At 41.4% G+C, this 20,910-nt stretch overlaps 1 pseudogene across 1 annotated transcript; it reads right to left on the bottom strand.

Moving 5' to 3' along the window:
- Positions 1-828: 828 nt before the first annotated feature.
- Positions 829-2,335, bottom strand: LOC308655459 (glyceraldehyde-3-phosphate dehydrogenase-like; annotated as a pseudogene). The gene is made up of 2 exons: positions 2,282-2,335; positions 829-1,894 (listed from the first exon to the last, which is right to left on the bottom strand). The product of its transcript is annotated as a glyceraldehyde-3-phosphate dehydrogenase-like (transcript).
- Between the last annotated feature and the right edge of the window lie 18,575 nt (positions 2,336-20,910).

Below are 20,910 nucleotides of genomic sequence, written 5' to 3' on the forward strand. Positions count from 1 at the left end.
AACTGTTTTATTAAGTATAGAAGAGTTTAGTAGTTTCTATCTGGGAAATGGAAATGATGATTATGTAGTGGCCCATTTATTTTAGTAATATTTTTGATAGACAAACACTTTACCAGAGAGCAACATCCAGGCCCTGTATTGACTTTTTTTGGTTGTGGTGGTGCTGGGGATGGAACTCGGGGTCTTGAGCATGCAAGGCAAAAGCACTCTCTACCAGTGAGCCACATCCCAATCCCTGTATTGACTTTTAACCCCAAAAGTTGTATCTGTTTATTGTAATTAGTAAAATATTAGGTTCTTTTCTACTATCTTAACTTGTACTTTCTCTTTCTGTTGTTTTCCCTCCTTTTTTAATAATGGATTTTGTGGTGGTGGAGTTGCAGGAGTTTTGAATATCTTCTTGTTATTCCTTATCAGATAGATGGTTTGCAAACAGTTTCTGCCATTCTGTGTTGCCTTTTCAATCCGTTGATAGTCTTTTCTGTTGCACAACCACTTTAAATTTTAGTGTAGTCCAATTTATCTATATTTTCTTTTGTTGCTTATGATTTCTGGGTCATATCCAGAAAATCATTACCAAATTCAATGTCAAAAAGATTTTCTTTTATTTTGTTTATTTGTTTATTTATTGTGCGAGGTTTTCTTTTCTTTTCTTTTTTTTTTTTTTTTGGCTGGGTGCAGTGAACTTTATTGATGGTATATGACAGTAGGGCTCCCTAAGTCCCTCCCCTTCTTCAGGGTATCTGGGATGGAAATTGGGAGGAGGGGAGATTCTCAGTGTATTGAGGGACTCCGCACAGCTGAGCACCTCTGTCTTCCTCTGTGTTCTTACTGGGGCAGGTGGTCAAGGGGCTCTGACTCCTTGGAGGCCATGGGGACCATAAGGCCCACCACTCTGTTGCTGTAGACAAATTTATTGTCATAAGAGGAAATGAGCTTGACAAAGGGGTCATTGAGGGCAATGCCAGCCCCAGCATCGGCGAAGGTGATAGAGTGGGTATCATTATTAAAGTTGCAGGAGACAACCTAGTCCTACGTGTAGCCCAGGATGCCCTTGGGGGGCCTCTGATGCCTGCTTCACCACCTCCTGGATATCATTGTATTTGGCAGCTTTTTCCAGGCGACAGGTCAGACCCACAACTGACACGTGGGGGGTGGGCACATGGAAAGCCACACCAGTGAGCTTCCCATTCAGTTCAGGGATGACCTTGCCCACAGCCTTGGCAGCACCAGTGGGTGCAGGGACGATATCCTGGGCAGCCCCATGGCTATCAGGCCACAGTTTCCCAGAGGGGCCACCCACAGTCTTCTGAGTAGCAGCGATGGCCCGGACTATGGTCACGGGTCCTTCCACAATGCCAAAGTTGTCATGGGCGACCTTGGCCAGGGAGGCTAAGGAGTTGGCGGCACAGTAGGCATTGCTGACGATCTTGAGGGATCTTGAGGCGCTGCCAAGGCTGTGGGCAAGGTCATCCCTGAACTGAACTTCTCATGGTTCATGCCCGTCACAAACATGGGGGCATCAGCAGAAGATGATGACCCTTTTGGCACCACCCTTCAAATGAACCCTGGCTTTCTCCATGGTAGTGAAGACACCAGTGGGCTCCACAAGATATTCAAAGCCAGCATCACCACATTTGATGTTGGCAGGATCTTGCTCCTGCAGGATGGGGAAGGACTTTCCATTGATGACAAGCTTCCTGTTCTCAGCCTTGACTGTGCCATTGAACTTGCCATGGGTAGGATCATACTGGATCATGCAGACCATGTAGTTGAGGTCAATAAAGGGGTCATTCATGGTGACAATATCCATTTTGCCAGGGTTGAAAGCAGCCCTGGTGACCAGGGGTGTCTTGGGAACATGGCTGGCACTGCACGAGATGAGAAGATGCAGCTGTTGAATGGGGAGGAGCAGAGAGTTTATAAGAATTTTTTAGTTGTAGCTCTTATGTTTAGGAGTTTGATCCATTTTGAGTTAAATTTTGTCTATGGTATAAGGCAAGGGCCTAATATCATTTTTTTTCATGTAGTTATTAAGTTTTCCCAACCCCATTTATTGAAAGGACCATTATTTCTTTGAATATTGCCTCCCATCCATCTTTTCTCATCTTCTCTTTTAGAAAATGGAATAGATTTATACATAGCTCTCGCATTCATCCTCCAGGTTTTTAAATCTTTCTTAGCTTCCACTTATTTCTCTAAATTGGATTCTGTACAATTTCTTCTTCAGCTCTGTTTTTCAATTTCCTAAATCCTTTTCTGGGCCAGTCTACTATTTTACTTGTCCACTTGTCCTCTGAATTGTTGGGTTTTGGGGGTTCTTTTTCCTTGTCATTTTTTCGAGGGCGGGGTCTAGAAATTACATGCAGAGTTTCAGACACACTAGACAAGTGCTGTACTACTGGCCGACATCCCCAGCCCTGTCTGCTGAATTTCAAATTTGATTATTATTATTTTTTTCATTTCCAGACCTATTTGCTTCTTTCTGACATGTATCTTGTTGACTTTAATAGTCTCCATTTTTTCTCAGAAATTTCAATGAGTTCTTTTACTTTAGACATATTATGCTTATTTAATACTCCATAGACATTAATATCTACGTTTAAAGTCTCTGTAGGTCATATCCCCCTCTACATGTTGTTCTGCTGTCTCTCAATTAGGGAATATTGTTTGCTCACATATTTTGTGATTTTTGATTGTGAACTCACATTCTTGGAACTTTACGAGAATTCTTAGAGGCCTGAATAGACAGAATTTGTGTGTGTGCTTTTGCAACATGTTTTAGGCACAACCAATATGGGGCCACTTTGAACAAAATTTTTGACTTTGGTGTTTTGGAACATAAAGGAAATCTGGATTCGGGCCCCAACCCTATTTGAATTCTCACCATGTGGTTAAAAATTCTGGGAAAAGGCTTTTGAACTCTATACCAAGTGCCATGAATAAGGGATAATTGCTTTTTCACTATATTGTTTTGAAGCTTACACATATGTTTGTTTGTTTATTTATTTATAGTTGTACACAATAACTTTACTTTATTTGTTTATTTATTTTTTATGTGATGCTGAGGATCGAACCCAGGGCCTTGCACATGGAAGGCGAGCTCTCTACCGCTGAGCCACAACCCCAGCCCCACACATATATTTCTTTTAACTATTCACTGAACATATAATCCTTGGCAAGGATTCATGAATAAATGTTTGGATTTCTGATCTTTTGAATTTATGTGGCTCTGAAACTTACTGTCCTGTCTCCCAGTGGCCATTAAAAAAAAATGCTCTAGATTATCATGGACCAGCAAATGTTCTATAATAGCTACCAACTTTGACATTTGCTCTCCTCTTTATTTGTGCTCTGATCTCATTTTGACCTTTGAGTATTTCCTTTATTTTCTTGCCAAACAAAAGATGTTTGTTTTAATGTTATCTGGTAGTTTTGAGAGGTTTATAAGAAAGATTTTTCAGATAGAAATCCTCTCTAAAATCATATTCCTCGGGCTGGGGATGTGGCTCAAGCGGTAGCGCGCTCGCCTGGCATGCGTGCGGCCCGGGTTCGATCGATCCTCAGCGCCACATACCAACAAAGATGTTGTGTCTGCCGAGAACTAAAAAATAAATATTAAAAATTCTCTCTCTCTCTCTCTCTCTCTCTCTCTCTCTCTCTCTCTCTCTCCTCTCTCACTCTCTCTTTAAAAAAAATAAAATAAAATCATATTCCTCCACAGATCCTCATAGTTCTAAATTCTGTGAAAATTTTAACTTGATCTTCAGTGTTTTCATGTAATTTTTATTTTTTGGTCTCTGTGTGTGAAGTAGTGGTGATTAAATTCAACACATTGTACATGATGCTAGGGGTGCTCTACCACTGAGCTACATCCTTAGTCCCTTTTATGTTTGATTTTGAAATGGGGTCTCACTAAGTTACCCAGGCTGGCCTTGAACTTTTGATCCTGCTGCCTTAGCCTCCCAAGTAGATGGAATTATAAGCATGTATCAATATACCTGGCTAAGTACATTCTTTCAATTCTCACAAGTTGGTGAGATGAGCATTATCATTGTCATTATGCCTATTTTTAAAACGAGGAAACTGAGGCACAGAAAAGGTAAATAATATGCCCAAGTCGCCCAGTCAATGAGTGGCAGGTATATGAATCTGAGAACTTTGACTTCAGAGTGCATGCCCCTAATCACTCCAGTCAGCCATCCATACACTCTTCCATCTTATTTCCAACCAGAATGGGCAGGCAACCTTCACCCACTGGAACTGTTTGAAAACAATGTCTTATGTACTCAATAAGGATAGGTTTTAAGTGTCTAGATATTTAATATTTGCAGAAAGGGAGAACAATGGGAAAGTTTCTTGTCAGATTTGGACTTGAAACAAGTCTAAAGAAATAGATTTGAGGGGCTGGGGATGTGGCTCAAGCGGTAGCGCGCTCGCCTGGCATGCGTGCGGCCCGGGTTCAATCCTCAGCACCACATACAAACAAAGATGTTGTGTCCGCCGAGAACTAAAAATAAATATTAAAAATTCTCTCTCTCTCTCTCTCTCTCTCTCTCTCTCTCTCTCTCTCTCTCTCTTTAAAAAAAAAGAAATAGATTCGACATAAGTAGGGAAAAAAGGGAAAAGGAAAAGAATTTCAAAAGGGGATGAAGAGGGGAGACATAAGCCAAATGCCAGATGTAGACTGGAGCATGATAGTGAAAATCCTGTTCATGAAGCAGTTTTTTTGTTTTTTGTTTTTCCAAGAAGAGAAAGACATTCAGATTGTATTGGTAGGAAGGAACCTGAAAACCAGTGGGGAAGTTTAGATGTAACAGGTAAAAATTAGGTATAAAGTAGATAACTTTTGTAGCAGTATACTGTTACAAAGTAATGTTGTTACTGTGAAGCTCTAATCTGCAACCTTAAAAGCCAGAGACAATGGACTTTATCACTCACCACACAGCAAGCAGTATGAATGTCAGCTTCACATAAATTCCCCTTCCTCTCAAGTTCCATAGGGGTGATGCAGAGTGGACACCATGAGATGAACAACTTGGAAAAAATCAAATCTTTTATTTCACTTGTTTATTTATTTTTTTTGTATGTGGCGCTGCGGGTCGAACCCAGTGTCTCGCACATGCAAGGCGAGCGCAACCCCAGCCCCTCAAATCTTTTATAATGGGCTGCAAACATACCTTCCTGGCCTTTGCCCTGGAGGAAGAGATCTTTTATTATACTAGACAACAAACAAACCTGTTCTTTGTCCTAGATGGAGACAGTTCAAAAGGAAGTCCATCTGTGCTTCTGTTCATAAGATAGAAACATGAGAGCATCATAAAAAATTGTTTTCTAACAGAAGTCATCTAAGAAATGGTAAACTGCATGTGAGGTGTTGGGACATTTCAGGTAAGCCACACATAGTAGAAATCTTAGTTGTTGTCAATCTTGTTCCATGTAATAGTCCCAGATATAAATATTCAATCTCAGTAAATGCTACCTCAGCAAATATTTGCTGAATGCATTTAGTGCCAAACAAATTTTGAGTATTGATTATGTGCCAGGCCTCAAACTAATCACTCATTAACTGTTAACTCTTTTATTCTTCATAACAATAGACACTTTCATTATTCCATTTACAGATGGTAAAACTGAGGCATAGAAAATGTTCATTAACTTTCTCCAGGTCAGACTTTTTTTTTTTTTTTTTGAGAGAGTGAGAGAGAGAGAGAGAGAGAGAGAGAGAGAGAGAGAGAGAGAGAGAGATTTTTAATATTTATTTTTTAGTTCTCGGCGGACACAACATCTTTGTTGGTATGTGGTGCTGAGGATCGAACCCGGGCCGCACGCATGCCAGGCGAGCGCGCTACCGCTTGAGCCACCTCCCCAGCCCCTCCAGGTCAGACTTTTAAGAAATAGTAGAGCTGGATTCAAACATCAACACACAATTCCATAACCTGTGGTTTTTAAGTGATAGTGATAATGGCGTCTCAAGGTCTGCCTGAGAGGTGGTGGTAATGATGGTGAAAAAAACAGATAAAGGTGCCTTTTAAAGGAATAGTCATTCTGGGCAGAGTAGCTGAGAAAAGGGATGAATTGTGACCCGAATGAAAATAGTGGAGAAAGATACTTCAAAAGTCAATATCTCCATAAAAACAACTAAAACTCTGTTTTAAAAAAAAAAAAAAAAACCTGTCAGAATTTTTTCATAACCCTGGAAACCAGTTGAATGTTCACAGAAAAGCAGTGGACACATACATAATCACGGAAACCAGCTGGATCCTGTAGTAGAGCAAGTTTGTGGCATTTTATTTATTTATTTATTTTTACACTTTAAATGTGGTAGCCATGGAAAGAGGTTTTTGTATTTTTATTGATTTTTAAAAATAATAAATGACAGCAGAATGCATCACAATTCTTATTACACATATACAGCACAATTTTTCATATCTCTGGTTGTATACAAAGTATGTTCACACCAATTCGTGTCTTCATACATGTACTCTGGATAATGATGTCCATCACATTCCACCATCCTTGCTAATCTCCTGCCCCTCCCTTTCTCTCCCACCCCTCTGCCCTATCTGGAATTCATCTATTCCTCCCATGCTCCCTCTCCCCACCCCACTGTGAGTCAGCCTCCTTATATCAGAGAAAACATTCGGCATTTGTTTTTTTGGAATTGACTAACTTCACTTAGCATTATCTTCTCCAACGCCATCCATTTACCTGCGAATGCCATTGTTTTTATTCTATTTTATTGCTGAGTAAAATTCCATTGTGTATATATGCCACATTTTTTTTATCCATTCACCTACTAAGGGGCATCCATGTTGGTTCCACAGTTTAGCTATTGTGAATTGTGCTACTATAAACATTGATGTGGCTGCGTCCCTGTAGTATGCTGTTTTTAAGTCCTTTGGGTATAGACGGAGGAGATGGATAGCTGGGTCAAATGGTGGGTCCATTTCCAGATTTCCAAGGAATCTCCATACTGCTTTCTAATTGGCTGCACCAATTTGCAGTCCTACCAGCAGTGTATGAGTGTGCCTTTCCCCCCACATCCTCTCCAACACTTACTGTTGTTTGTCTTCATAAGAGCTGCCATTCTGACAGGAGTGAGATGATACACTAGAGTGGTTTTGATTTGCATTTCTCTAATTGTTAGAGATGATTAACATTGTTTCATATATTTGTTGATTGATTGTACATCATCTTCTGAGAAGTATCTGTTCATGTCCTTGGCCCATTTGTTGATTTGGTTGTTATTATTATTATTATTATGGTGTTTACCTTTTTGAGTTCTTTATATACCCTAGAAATTAGTGCTCTATCTGATGTGTGAGGGGTAAGAATTTGCTCCCAGTATGTGGGCTCTCTGTTCACCTCACAGATTGTTTCTTTTGCTGAGAAGAAACTTTTTAGTTTGATTCCATCCCATTTATTGATTCTTGGTTTTAATTCTTACCCTATAGAAGTCTTTGCCCAGCCCAAACACAGAAACTCTTTGTGTATTGCTGGTATCAAACCCAAGAACAGGTGCTAGGCCAACACTCTACCACTGAGCTACCTCCCCACACTTTGTGGCATTTTAACCTGCCTTAGTGCCGTCTCCAGCTCTCCAGCTCAGTGTTAGCCTTGGAAATGGAAGCCTCCATCCTAATACCAGTACCAGAGGGAGTATCATGAATGTTACTTGGAAATATTTGTCCTTGATTGATCTGTCTGGTGATTCCCTAAAAAATCAGCTCAAAAGGCATGGCTTATCTTGCCTCGTAACTTTCCTGGCTCTAAAGCCACTACCTAGGGTCATTTGTTGAAAACATAAACAAAGACTAGATGATAATTAGGGAAAATAATAGGTTAACCAAATACCTTGGGAGCTAGCCTGAGGAATGAGATGCTTTGGAGAACAAGGGCTTTTACACGCTCTGACATTTCTGGGAACATACAAGCCCATCTTCATGCCCAGTGCTGTTCACATGCTCAAGGAAAAACCAGAGAAAGTTCAAAGCTCTCACCTCCAGTTTGTCTGTAGAAACAGGCAGTAAAGGCCAAAGCAGAGTTGTAAACCACATGGCTATGTGTTGAAGGCATACCCCAATCAAGACACAGAATTTATCTGAAAAGACAGATTTTTTTTTTGTTTAGTTGTTGTCATTGTTCCAAGTGTTTAAGGAAATCTTTGTACAATCATTAGCTAAACACTAGCAGAGTAGCAGTGCCATTGGTTGCAAATGAAAAGATTATAGACTTTGCAAAATTAGTTTAGAGAAGTCACTAAACAAACTTGTTACTAACAGAAGGTATGGTACTAACAGAAGGCTAGACATGTAAATCAATAGAATAGAATTTTAAGTCCAGAAATAAACACATCCATCTGTGAACAACTGATTTTCAACAAAGTTTCCAAGATTATCCAGGGGTTAAAGGACAGTCTTTTCAACAAATGATGATGGACAACTGAAATGTCACATATCAAAGACTGAAGTTGGACCCCTACCTCACACCATATATAAAATTAACTCAAAAACAGATCAGGAAGGACTAGATGTTGGAGCTAATGCCCACAGAACTCTTGGAAAGAAAAATAGTTGTAAATCATTATGATCTTGGACTAGGTTACAGTTTTTAAAATATTAAACAAAAAGCAACAAGAGAATAAATACACAATCTTGCACTTTAAAATTAAAAAACTGGGTATCAAAGGGCATAATAAAGAAAATGAAAGTAAAACCTATGGAATGTGAGAAAATATTTGTAAATCATATATATGATAAGAGTCTAGTGGCCAGAATATATAAACAGTCCTTAATGCTCCAGAATAAAAAGACAAAAAACTCAAATCAAAAATAGGCAAAGGACTTGAATACCTATTTGTGCAAAAAAGTCAATAAACACATGAAAATATGCTCTAAGAATTAGGCATTAGACAAATGCAATTGAAAACTACCATAAAATACCCCTTCACATCCATTAGCATGACTAAAATAAAAAAAAAAAAAAAAAGACAAAGGGCCAATAAGAGTTGGCAAGAATTTGGAGAAATGAAAACCGTCACCCATTGCTGGTGGGAAGGTAAAATGGGGCAGCCAGGGTGGGAAAACAGCTTGGCAGTTCCTCAAAAAGTTGAACCCAGAGTTATGAGATGACCCAGCAATTCTGCTTTACTGTGGTCTTACAAAGGCCCAGGTGTTCAAGGCTGCCGCAGTCTGGCTGGGCACAAAATAACCGAGCCACCACTCAGTCTTGTAGATTCAAACAGCAACTCTTTAATCTTGAACTCTCCCCGGCACTCTACACGCACATTCTGGGGAAAATCCACACTTCCACTGGGCTCTGCATCCCAAAATACTCTCTGAATTCCGGGAGAACTCAAGGAGCGGGCAGGCGCCTGAGGCAGCAGGATACGCCCTATTCCCAGCAGGGTCCACCTTAAACCTGGAACCGCCCTAATCCAGCAGGATCCTCCCTAAACCTGGATCCACCCTGGTCCTTGAGCAGGGTCACCTTTCTCAAACATACATGCAATATCACTGCAAATGACCTGGGTCCAAGGCAAGCCCATTTCCACAATGGAGAGTCCTTCCTCTAAGCAACATGGGGTAGGCTGACAAGGAAATTGCCATGCGTCATTCCTACTTAGCTATGGCTGTCAGCACAAGGCCCAGTCATCAGCCTGTGGGTCTAATAGGAGGTGGCAGAACCTTTAAGAGGTGGGGCCTTCAGAGAGGATGTCAGGTCACTGGGGGCCTCTAAGAGGAATATTGGGACCCTGACCCCCTTCCCCTTGCTTTTTACTTCCCTGCTGGCATATAGAACAGCTTGCCACAGGCCTAAAAGCAACAAATCCATCTGACACTGAATTGAAACCTTCAAAACCGTGAGCCAAAACAAATACTATTTCAACTTTTTAAAGTTGCTTATCTTAGGTATTTTGTTATAGTAATGCAAAGCTGACTATTATACACTTCTCAGTATATATCTAGAATAACTGAAAAATAAATTCACATGAAAACTTGTACACTAATGTTCATAGAAACATTATTCATAACAGCCCCAGAGTGGAACAAATCAAAATCTGTCAGTTGATAAGGAGATAAACAAAATGTGGTATATTCATAAAATGAAATATTATTCATCTATAGGAAGGAATGAAACACTGCTACATGCTACAATGATGATTGAAAATATTATGCTAAGTTGAAGATGTCAGATATAAAAGTTTACACACTTTATGACTCCATTTGTAGAGATGCCCACAAAGACCAGATTCATAGAGACAGAATGTAGATTAGTAGTGCTAGGATGGGGGTATTTGAGAAGTATGGGTTTTCTTTTAAGACATGGGGAAATATCCTAGAATTGGAGAGTGGTGATGGTTGTACGACATTATAAATACACTAAAAGTTACAGAACTGTACACTTTAAAATTGGTAAAATCATGAATTTTATGTTATACAGGTTTGGTTAAAAAGGGGGATACATCAAACATAAGTGCATTGATTTATAGTTTCCAGTCTGAGAGAGTTAGTGAATAATCTCTCTTGGAAAAGATGAATAAGTTTAGAAAGGGATCTTGAATTTTGAGGACAAATGGCAAATTTGACTTTAAACATTAGCTTCAAATTGAAAATTGCATTTGATTAGTAATTTGTCCTCTGATAGGTATCTAGTGAGATTTCAGGCTAGAAATAATATTTGGAAATGTGCAGCACAGAATGCAATGGAGTCTTGGGGCACAAGGTGCTCACTACCAAGAGGCGCCCTACCGGCCCCTTCTGTGCGTATCACAGCCTGTTCTCTTTCCTAGAGGGCTAAATGCTTTAAGTTAACTCAATGCTCACCAACTTGAAAAATGCCCCACTCTGGGTTGGCAAGATGAATGGTAGTGCAGGGATGGGGTAATCCTATTTTTATTTGAAGCCTTCCAATCTGTAGTAAGGTTTCTTGCCCACTTTTCCTCAAGGCAGGGACCAATCTTTTCTCTTTTTGGGGTGTGTGTGGGGGGTACTGGGGATTGAACTCAGAGGCACTCAACCACTAAGCCACATCCCCAGCCCTATTTTGTATTTTACTAGAGACAGGGTCTCCCTGAGTTGCTTAGGGCTTCTCTAAATTGCTGAGGCTGGCTTTGAACTCACGATCCTCCTGTCTTAACCTCCCGAGAGCCACTGGGATCACAAGCATGGGCCACCGCACCCAGCGGGACCAATCTTTTAATGATGAAAATCTTTTCACTTCCCTAAGCATTCAGACACCAAGAAATGATTGTGTTAACATTTGGTAAACACTATCCTTTGGGAGTTTTAAGCAGAAGAGAGATGTGAATCAAATTATGTTCCAAGAGATCCCTCTTGTTGCTGTGAAGGAAATGGACCAGAGAAAGTATTTGGTAAGACCAGGTGGTATGGTCCCCCCCCCACCCCCGCCCTTTAGACAATGAATCTCCTTGGAGATAAAATTCTTCAGTTTTTCTTTCAAAATCAAGTTCTCTGGTTTAAAGGTCAAGAAATACATACACACCTGAGTTAACACAGAATCCCTTTAGTTTGATCTTTTTTATTCATCAGTGAAAATACCCATAAAAACTACATTTCACAGTTGGGTCACCAAAGAACTCTGACCTGTGCTGTGTGTGTGTTTAACAGTAAAAATGTTTATAGAAATGTCCAGGTATTATAACCCAGCAGGGGAATCTACACACCGACTTTTGATTTCAGTTTCTCATTGCATTCCAAAATATGGCTTTCATGTTTCCTTTCACTGGGAGGAAACTGTGTTTGTGAAGGAGCAGACATACACAGCCTATATAGCTCTTACCTGGCATTGCAACAGGGATGCTTCCATTTCTTCTAGTACAAGTCCCGGGAAGTGAAATACCAAGAAACCTGCCAGCAATACTTGGTAAGACATTGGGGGAGTCAGTACTGTTTACCTGCAGTTCTGATTAGCTTCTCTGGTCATATATTTAGACGAGGCCCTCAGAGAAACAGGAACTTGAAAAATAAATGCACATAGAGCTGCTAGAAACCAGGAAAATTTCTATATATTCACTTACTACCCATGATTACTGAAAGAAATATTCATATAATATATATTATAAATATACATAAGATATATTAAATACACATAAGAAATATTCAGGGGCACATGCCTGTAGGGCCACCAACTTGGGAGGCTGAGGCAGGAGGATCGAAAGTTTGAGGTCAATCTGGGCAACTAGAGAGACCCTGTTTCAAAATAAACTGAAAGAAAAAGGGACTGGGATGCAGTTCCATGGCAGATCGCTTGTCTAGCCAGGTTCAATTACCACCACTACTACTACTACTACAAAAAAAAAAAAAAAAAAAGGAAATAAATATATAAGACAGATTTAAATCTTAGGTCTGTAAATGAACAAAGATGTCCCATACTGTAAGTTTTTGCATCAGAGAAATGTTCCTTTCACATTAAAAATCAAACAAACAAACAAAAAAAAAAAAAAAAAAACAGAAAAAAATGTGTTTATGTGGCTGAGCTGCAGGAGATCTGTACTGCTTCAAAGAAAAATTCCCCCAAATTTCCCATCTTCGGTTGACTCTTCCAAAATTTCACTTCTCTCCCCCAACTCCCTACTCAGCCAGCAGCTTCCTCTCTCGGTGAGTGTGCCTGGTAAACGCAGGCATCAGGCAGCTTCCTGCGGTTCCTGCCTCTCAGTTGGCACAAAGCTTTCACCCCTGTGAGGAGGAGCCACACAACCACATCCCCTTTAACCTCTATGCATCATCCCCAAGTGAAACAGCTGTGAGAGAGATTCCTATCTAAGTAAGGGAAGCTGCCAGACACGGTGGGTGGCTCACACCTGTACTCCCAGTGGCTGTGGAGGCTGAGGTAGGAGGATCAGCAAAAGTGAAGCGCTAAGCAACTCAGTGAGACCCTGTCTCTAAATAAAATATAAAATAGGGCTGGGGGTGTGGCTCAGTTGTTGGGTGCCCCTGAGCTCCATCCTTGGTACCTGTGCCCCCCTCGCCCCCCCCAAATTCCCCATCTTCTCTTTTCCAATTGTTTCTCTGGAAGTCAGTAGATATTTTTCATCTCTGAATTTTGACTAACTGATTCTCTCAACCTCCACCACATCCAATTTTATTTCAGTCACTCACAGTTTCTTGGGGCTTGGTGATGTCACTCTTTGCGGGTTGACGGACCTTTGTTTTCTTCATTTATTTATATGCAGTGCTCTGAGAATTGAACCCAGTGCCTCACACATGCAAGGCAAGTGCTCTACCACTGAGCCACAACCCCAGCGCCCCCACCCCTAGGTCTTAGATTTTTTTAGGTTCTTTATGGGTGCCTTGTCTCCTCCACATCCACCTGAGTATTGGGTGCCTCAGGGTCTGCCTTAGCTGACTGCTGTCCTCCCCTCTCCTTTTTCTGATTTTCTCTTTTATTCTCAGACTAGTGAGGTGAGGTGGTATTAGAGTTTGGATCCGGGCCGTCTCTCAAAAGCTCATGTGCTGAAGGCAATCCAGCAATGTCCGGAGGTGGGGCTATTAGGACATGACTGGAGTAGGAGGACTCTGACCTCATTGGTGGGTGATTCTCTGGATGGGTTAAGGTGAATGGATTACAGGGTGCCCTGGGGAAATCTATCTCATCCCTGGCCTTCTTCCTCTTCTCTGTCCTTCCCCCTCCCTCTGTCTCCTGGCTGCTGTGAGCTGAACAACTTTCCTCTGCCATTCCCTTTCACCTCAGGCCCAGAGCAATGGAGCTGGCCTACCACGGACTGCGCTTCCTCCTCTGAGTTGTTCCTTTTAGGTATTTTGGTCACAGTGAAAAGCTGACTAACACAGAGTGGTTTCTTTTTTTTTTTTTTTTTTTTTTTATTGGTTGTTCAAAAACAGAGTGGTTTCCAAATGGACATGTATCCCAGGATTTCAGACTAAGGTATCTTTCAGGGTCCTCTTCATAGAAGAGTTCAGATTCCTTATATGGAAGGACCTTGAGCTAAGAATGTAAAATGCCAAGCTCAGCATTTTCTTGCTCCACGTCTTCCAGCACACTCAAGAAGCAATCAATCCCACTAGAATTCCTATTTTCACTAAAATATCCTCTGACAGCAAATGCTTGCTCTTTTAAAGCTTTACCTTCTATGGCAGAAGTCAGCAAACTCTGCCTCCCGGACAGATTTGTCTGTCTTCCCATTTTTGTAAATACAGTCGTATTGGAACCCAGCCACACCCATTCATGAATTTATTGCTTTTGTGCTACAGCTAGAGTTGAATAGTTGCAGTGGAGACCATATGGCTTACAAAGACTGAAATATTCACTATCTGTCCCTTTTCAGAAGAAATTTGCCAACCCCTGTTCTGCAGGCATCTGATCAAAGGTGTCCACATGTGCTAATTTGTGTATCTAGCACGGCTGCTGCATGCTAGATAATACTAGCATCCCCTTTGCCATCAGAAACAGGGACATTCATACCTTTAAGTCTAGTATAAGCAGAGAACGAATCCCAGATAACCCAGAGCCTATTCACCCGTATGCTCCCGTACCTAGAGCTCCGCCATCAACCTTTTGGGTGTCAAACACTGTGGCTGTCGTTCCACCTCCATCTTCAGAAAGTAGAAAACTTCCAACTTATCTCTTCCTTTTCAAGATTGTTTTGGCTATTCAGGGTCTTAGTTCTTATTTTTGTTTAGTTTTTTTTTATAAAGTGAAAATTAATTTTATTGTTAACAAAACAGTAAAAGGCAAATTGAATAGAAAACTTCATCCCCTGATGTCTCCCCATAACCAAAGCACAACCAATAGGTCCCCACTGTGCACTGAATGAAATCCAAACTCTTCTGCAGGTCACTGAGGGTGCTCTGTGGCCTGTCTTCTGTGGATTTATTCTTCCCTGTGGCAGCTTGTCCTTTCCTCTGTCTCGTACTTATTTTCTAATTCCCTCATTAATGCTCAGCTGCTTGCACTTCTTGTCACGGCCCATTCTCCTTATATTACTTTGCTTTCTCTGCCCAGAAAACCCCTCCCACATTTTTGGGATTGACTCCTCCCAGTTTTTCCTTTAGCCGTCGTGTGATAGTCTATCTTCTCCAAGAAACTTTCCCCCAACACCCAATTTCGGTTAAGATCTTCTTTTCTGAGCCCCAGCAGCCCTGAGTCCATGCTGTTTGGTTAAGACATTATATGACATCAGTACTTTAGAAACTCTCTGAAGTCAGGAACTAGTCCTCCCTCTTAAACTTTGAGTGGATAAACACAACTTTTGGCACACAGATAACTTGTGTTCAACTTAACAGAACTAAAATAAATTTTGTTTCTCTAAGTCCAGGGCCTGTTGCTAAGGGTTGGAATATTTCTTCCAGGGGCAAAGGGAAGCCCACGTCGGGGAGATCCTCTAGTATCAGACTCAATCAGACTCACTGGGGTGTGGAGTATATGAACACTGACAGGAATCTGAGTATCAGTTGACTTCCACAGAGTGGACTTGGAAAATTCCCCTGCTGCCAGGTCATTACACAGGACCTCTATTTAAAAAAAAAAAGTATATAAAGTTCAGGTCACTCCAAAGGCCACTGGGCAAAAGTCCAGTTCCTCTGTGGTGTAGTTGTCCTTTCCTGGAGGAATGCCAGAGGCTCTGGGAACCCTTTTATTCTCCAGTGCTTTATGCAACTTCAGTTCTTGAAAATGTTTCTCCAAATGCCTTTTGATGACTGTAGACTTGCAACTGTTTTATAGATAATATGGTTTTAAACTCAAAGGACACCCATGGGCTTGGTTCCTGAGACCATCAAGATGAGCAAATATTTGTAGGACAAAATGTGTAGTGTAGGTGTCCACAGAAGGGCCAACAGGGATTCAGCAGCCAGAACGGAAGAGAGGCCTTTCCTCGGGCTCCTCCCCACGCTCTGCTCAGAGCTGTTCAACACAAAAGGAACCAGGCATCTGATGCAAAGTCCTCACTGTTGCTGTCTGTCGACCAAAGAAGAAGGGAATGAGTAATGAGATTCCCAGCCCAAACCCTTCTTCCACATATGAATTGACAAAAAGCCGCTCAGGTACAACTTGCTTGTCTGTAGTAAATACTTGATATGAAGTTCAACTTCAGAAGAAGGACTGTGTTTTTCAGTGAGACTGAAGAACTTTTTTTGTGTGTGTGCCAAGGATTGAATCCAGGGCCTCACAAACACTAGGCAAGCATTCTATCCCTGAGCTACACTGCCCACCCCAGGCTTGGAAGAATATCATTAATGTTTAGTACATTCAGATATGCTCAATTTTTGGATCTAATCATTCTTGTAAAAAATTGTGAACATGCCATATAAACTAACTAATAGCAAACAAATGTTCTGAAATCTTAAATGCTTAGGTATTTAAGGAAAGTATTTTTTAAAAATAGTAAGGGCACAGGGGAAATCCACTTGGATAAATGAATAGTAATTAAAATGATCCAACAAGAAAAGAGCACATCCATTTTCATCCTGGTTATCCCAGACCCCAAGTGCCTCTTGTTGCTAATAACATTGTTTTAATTTTTCTTAAAGTTTCTGAATTCCAGATCAGCTATGCTTTCCTTAGACATTATAAAGTAAGAGAGCTTCTCTTGAAAACAAAATATTTTTAGTAATTGTGAGTTCAGACTACCTTCCTTCTAATTCTTTAATGTGTCAAAAAAGAAAGTCTGATATCCCCTCTGGTGCCCTAAGATAGTTTGTCTTAAGACGATGTTTCAATTTGTCCTAAGACAAAGTTCAAAATACCCCTTAGACTTTTGAGGCTCATTGGCTTTGTTTTCCCAAAATGGAAAGTTTCCCCTTTAAAAAAACAAGGTTCTATGAGCCTCTTTCTATGTCATAATTGCTGTTTACATGCCTGCCTGCATCCCTGGGCGATGCTTTGATGTCAGCGATTCTTCACTAAGCCCTTGTGGAGAACTGGGCTGGGCTGGGGTCTATTGGTTAATCTGATGAAGGCATTTACTGAGCACCTATGCCCGGCTGGACGTTAGAATACAAAGTGAAAAGTACGGTTCCAGAGCTCAAAAGGCTCAGAATCCAGGCAAGGAGATAGCCTGTGAGCAAATAAGCTCACAGCAACTTGAGCAGTCTTGTACTAGAGGTGAGTGTCTGGGGGAGAGGTGACAGGGAGCCATTGCTCTGAAGGTGGGGAAGAAGAACTTGACAGAGTGTCGGTGGTACGTGATCCCAGGCCTTGAAGGATGAGAGCCATTTTACCAGTTAAAGAAGAGTCAGGAAGGGAGAGTGGGAAATTAAGTTGGGATAGACGAGTTGGTTCCAGAAAAACGTGACCTTCGCTGGAAGAATTTGAAGCTGAATTGATCATTAATCAACAAGTAATCAGCCGTAGGCTAAGGAGCAGAAGCAAGGCCTGACCTGGGAGTTATCTAGGGAAACTTAGACACGGCATGTTGGTGACAACAGAGAAGTTGACAGGTAGGTCCTGCAGCACCAGTCAAATGGAAGGTGATCAAGACTGCAACTGGGGGACAAAAGAAGGAGTGGAGATGTAAGGAAGGGACCCCAGCAGGAAGGGACCATGCCTGCCACGGAAAGAGACAAATAAGTGTTTGTTGAGAAAATGATTAGTTTTTTTAAATGAATGATTAAACAGGACTTCTTGATGTTTTAAAAAGCTGTGAACATGAAACACGAGTCCACTCTAAGGATTTGAATGCGAATGACAAAAAAGGATGGCTTATCGCTGCATCGATGGGTGCTGGAGGGATGAGAGATGAAGGGGATTCAAAGACTTCCTGGGCATGATGGTGTGCACCTGTAATCCCAGCTACGTGGGAGGCGGAGGTGGGAGGATTGCAAGTTCAAAGTCGGACTTGGACAACTCGCGGATATCCCATCTCGAAACAAAAAATAATTTTCAAAAAGGGCTGAAGGTGTAGCTCAGTAGTAGAGTGCATACTTTTTTTTTTTTTAGAGAGAGAGAGAGAGAGAGAATTTTAATATTCATTCTCTAGTTTTCGGCGGATACAACATCTTTGTATGTGGTGCTGAGGCTCGAACCCGGGCCGCAAGCATGCCAGGCGAGCGCGCTACCGCTTGAGCCACAACCCCAGCCCTAGAGTGCTTACTTATCATCCACGAGGCCCTGGGTTTAATCTACAAGTACAGGAAAAGAAAAAAAAAAAAAGAAATTAACCCGTCATTGTCAACTCCTGCAGGATAAAGTTTTGCTCCTTCTTCTGAGTACGGACGGGACTTAGTATACAGTAATTTATTAGTAAATGTTAATAAGTCAATAGTGCAAGTAAACAGGGGAAATAAGGACATGGCTTTTGACCTCTCTGGTGACCTTAGATGGCTCATCTGAAGGAGCCTTCCCAAGCACTGTTTGGGCTTTTAACCTCTTCAACCTCAGTTTCTTCATCTAAAAGACTCAGAAGGTGACCTGTACCTGGCTAACATCATTTTAGTGTTAATCATTAGTGACTCTGTATTCTCTTGCTGATATTGATGTTCCTTCTCCTTCAAAACAACTTAAAAGATAAAAATCCAATTCTTAAGGCCTATCCCTACCCTCCAATATGAGCCGAGGAAATGAGTGTTTGAGGCACCGAGAATCTAAAGGGCTTGGGAGCTGCAGGGCTATGTCTGGTTTGGAGGATCCCATGGCCATAAATGGAATGGTGTTTGGAGTGTTGTTTTTGCCATGTCTCCTGGACTTAAATGGAACTAAATTCTCTTGCAAAGATGGAGAGGAGAGGAGGGGGTGCCTGGGCTGGGAGCTCGCTGCTAGTCCATGCACTGGAGGTCCAAGTTCAGATATGCTTGCGGGAAAGCTTCAGTTCAATTTTCTGTACTCACACAATGAAGCCGTTGTGTCCAGAGGCTGGGAGAAGGCAGCTGGATTTCTCGAACTCAATGGCCAGCATCTTTTTGATTCCCTTTTGATTCTCCTCCATTGGAGACATAATCCATAGGGCACACGTATTTCTACTAGGTCAGTCATGCTGTAAACTCCAGGCAACAAGCAGCATATCATGACTAGATGTCGACAGCTCCAGGCCCTGGCAAGGTGCTGAGCAATATGTGAATGAAAGGTTTGGGTAAAACAGGAGTAATTAAACACTTTACCTCCCTTTAAACATTCGCTCTGCCTTTGGTTGACCATTTTAGGGGGTAGGTTCCTGGACTGCTGGGTCCTTTTGCTCTGTTAGCTTAATTTTGTAACCTACCCCTCCAGGAATGTGCTGAATAAATGCCCATCTGATTGCAAAAGTCCAGAGGGATTTCTGTGCCTACTGCTTACAAGATCTAATCAGATGGTTCCTGAAATGGCTCTGGCCCTCTCTTTGGGAACAATTTCTAGAGTAAGACTTTTTTTTTCCCACTAAACCTCTTGATAGGTGATAGTTTTTTTTTTAAATTGCTATTTCTTTATTTATTTTGGAGACCAGGGATTGAACTCAGGGGTGCTTAACCACTGAGCCACCTCCTCAGCCTGTTTTATTTTTTGAGACAGATTCTCACTAAGTTGCTTAGGGTCTCAATAAATTGCTGAGGCTGGCTTTGAACTTGTGATCCTCCTGCCTCGGCCTCCTGAGCCATTGGGATTATAGACATGTGCCACTGTGCCCCATTGCAATTACTTTTTAAACAGAGTGAAGCTTAAGCAAATGGGCACACACACACAAAAAAACCACACGCAAAAAACTGGGGTTTAGAGGTGGGAACTGGTGGATGTACTTAGATACAGTGATAATAGTGGACATTTATCTGTGACTCTGGGTAGGCACTATTAGATGAACTTTATGAATTTAATTTATTCAACTTTCAGTGTGACTCTACAAGTATTATTATTTTCATCACCTTATAGAGGAGGAAACTGAAGGCACAAAGAAGTTCAGGTGATTGGACCTGGTACTTATAACCAGATACTCATTTCCTCTGAGCAGGGTATTCCCGCTAACTTTTAGGCGGCTTGATTTCCTGACAGCTATGTTGTGGTTTAGTTCTCAATATAGTTTTTAACTCTTCATTGACTGGGTACTTTTATTCCCCAGCGTAAGCAGAAAGTCATGAGAGAGAAAATAGGGGGAAGAGTAAGGGAAGAATTCATGACAGCTTGTCCACACTCACACACGGGCACACACCCCGTGAGTGTGCACAACAGGGGCACACCCACACCCACACCCACAATCTGGTCCCTTGATTTCATCTTCACATTCCTCATGGGCTCCCAGAGGCTCCTTTCCTGCCAGGTTATACATAGACCTTCCCTGAGGGATCAGTTCTCCCCACTCCAGATCATGGGAAGGGGCAGAAAGGCGATGACTTCCTTTCGGAGGAAAACCATGTCGGAAAACCATGTTTGGAGAGGAACACATAAAAATCGATCAGTAAGAATAGCAACCATAAATCCAAACCTCTCAGAGTGCCACAGTGCGGCCAACGGCTCTCAGATCACAGAAGGAAATCAGGGCTATCCTGTAGGGGGTCAGTGCTGAGAAAGGCAAACACCAATTCTGATGTGTCTTCCCGACGTGTGCCTAAAACCCAGGACCACGAGAGCATCATCTTGGGCTGCATTTTGTGAGATGCTGTCATGAAAGGCCTTTCTTGAGTTCTGAATTCAAAAATAGCTCCAACTTTTATAATCGTACCATTGAAGGCCATGTTGTCATTGTAATTAATAAGGTTATATGAATATTGAAAGCTACCCATGATGTTTAGTAGATGATATAAGCTTGAAGAACAGTATTTATAGAATGGTTTTATTTGTGTAACAAAGAGAAAAAATACATACTAAAAGGCATCATCATCGTCATCATCACCTGTACAGTGCTTATTATATACCAGGCATTATTCCAAGTGATTTAATTTTATTAACTTATTAATCTTCAGAACAAATCTATGACATAGATACTAATATTATCTCAATTTTGTCTGAAGAAATCAAAGTATGGCC

Source organism: Spermophilus citellus, assembly GCF_964194105.1.
Source record: "Spermophilus citellus genome assembly, chromosome: 9".
NCBI lineage: Eukaryota > Metazoa > Chordata > Mammalia > Rodentia > Sciuridae > Spermophilus > Spermophilus citellus.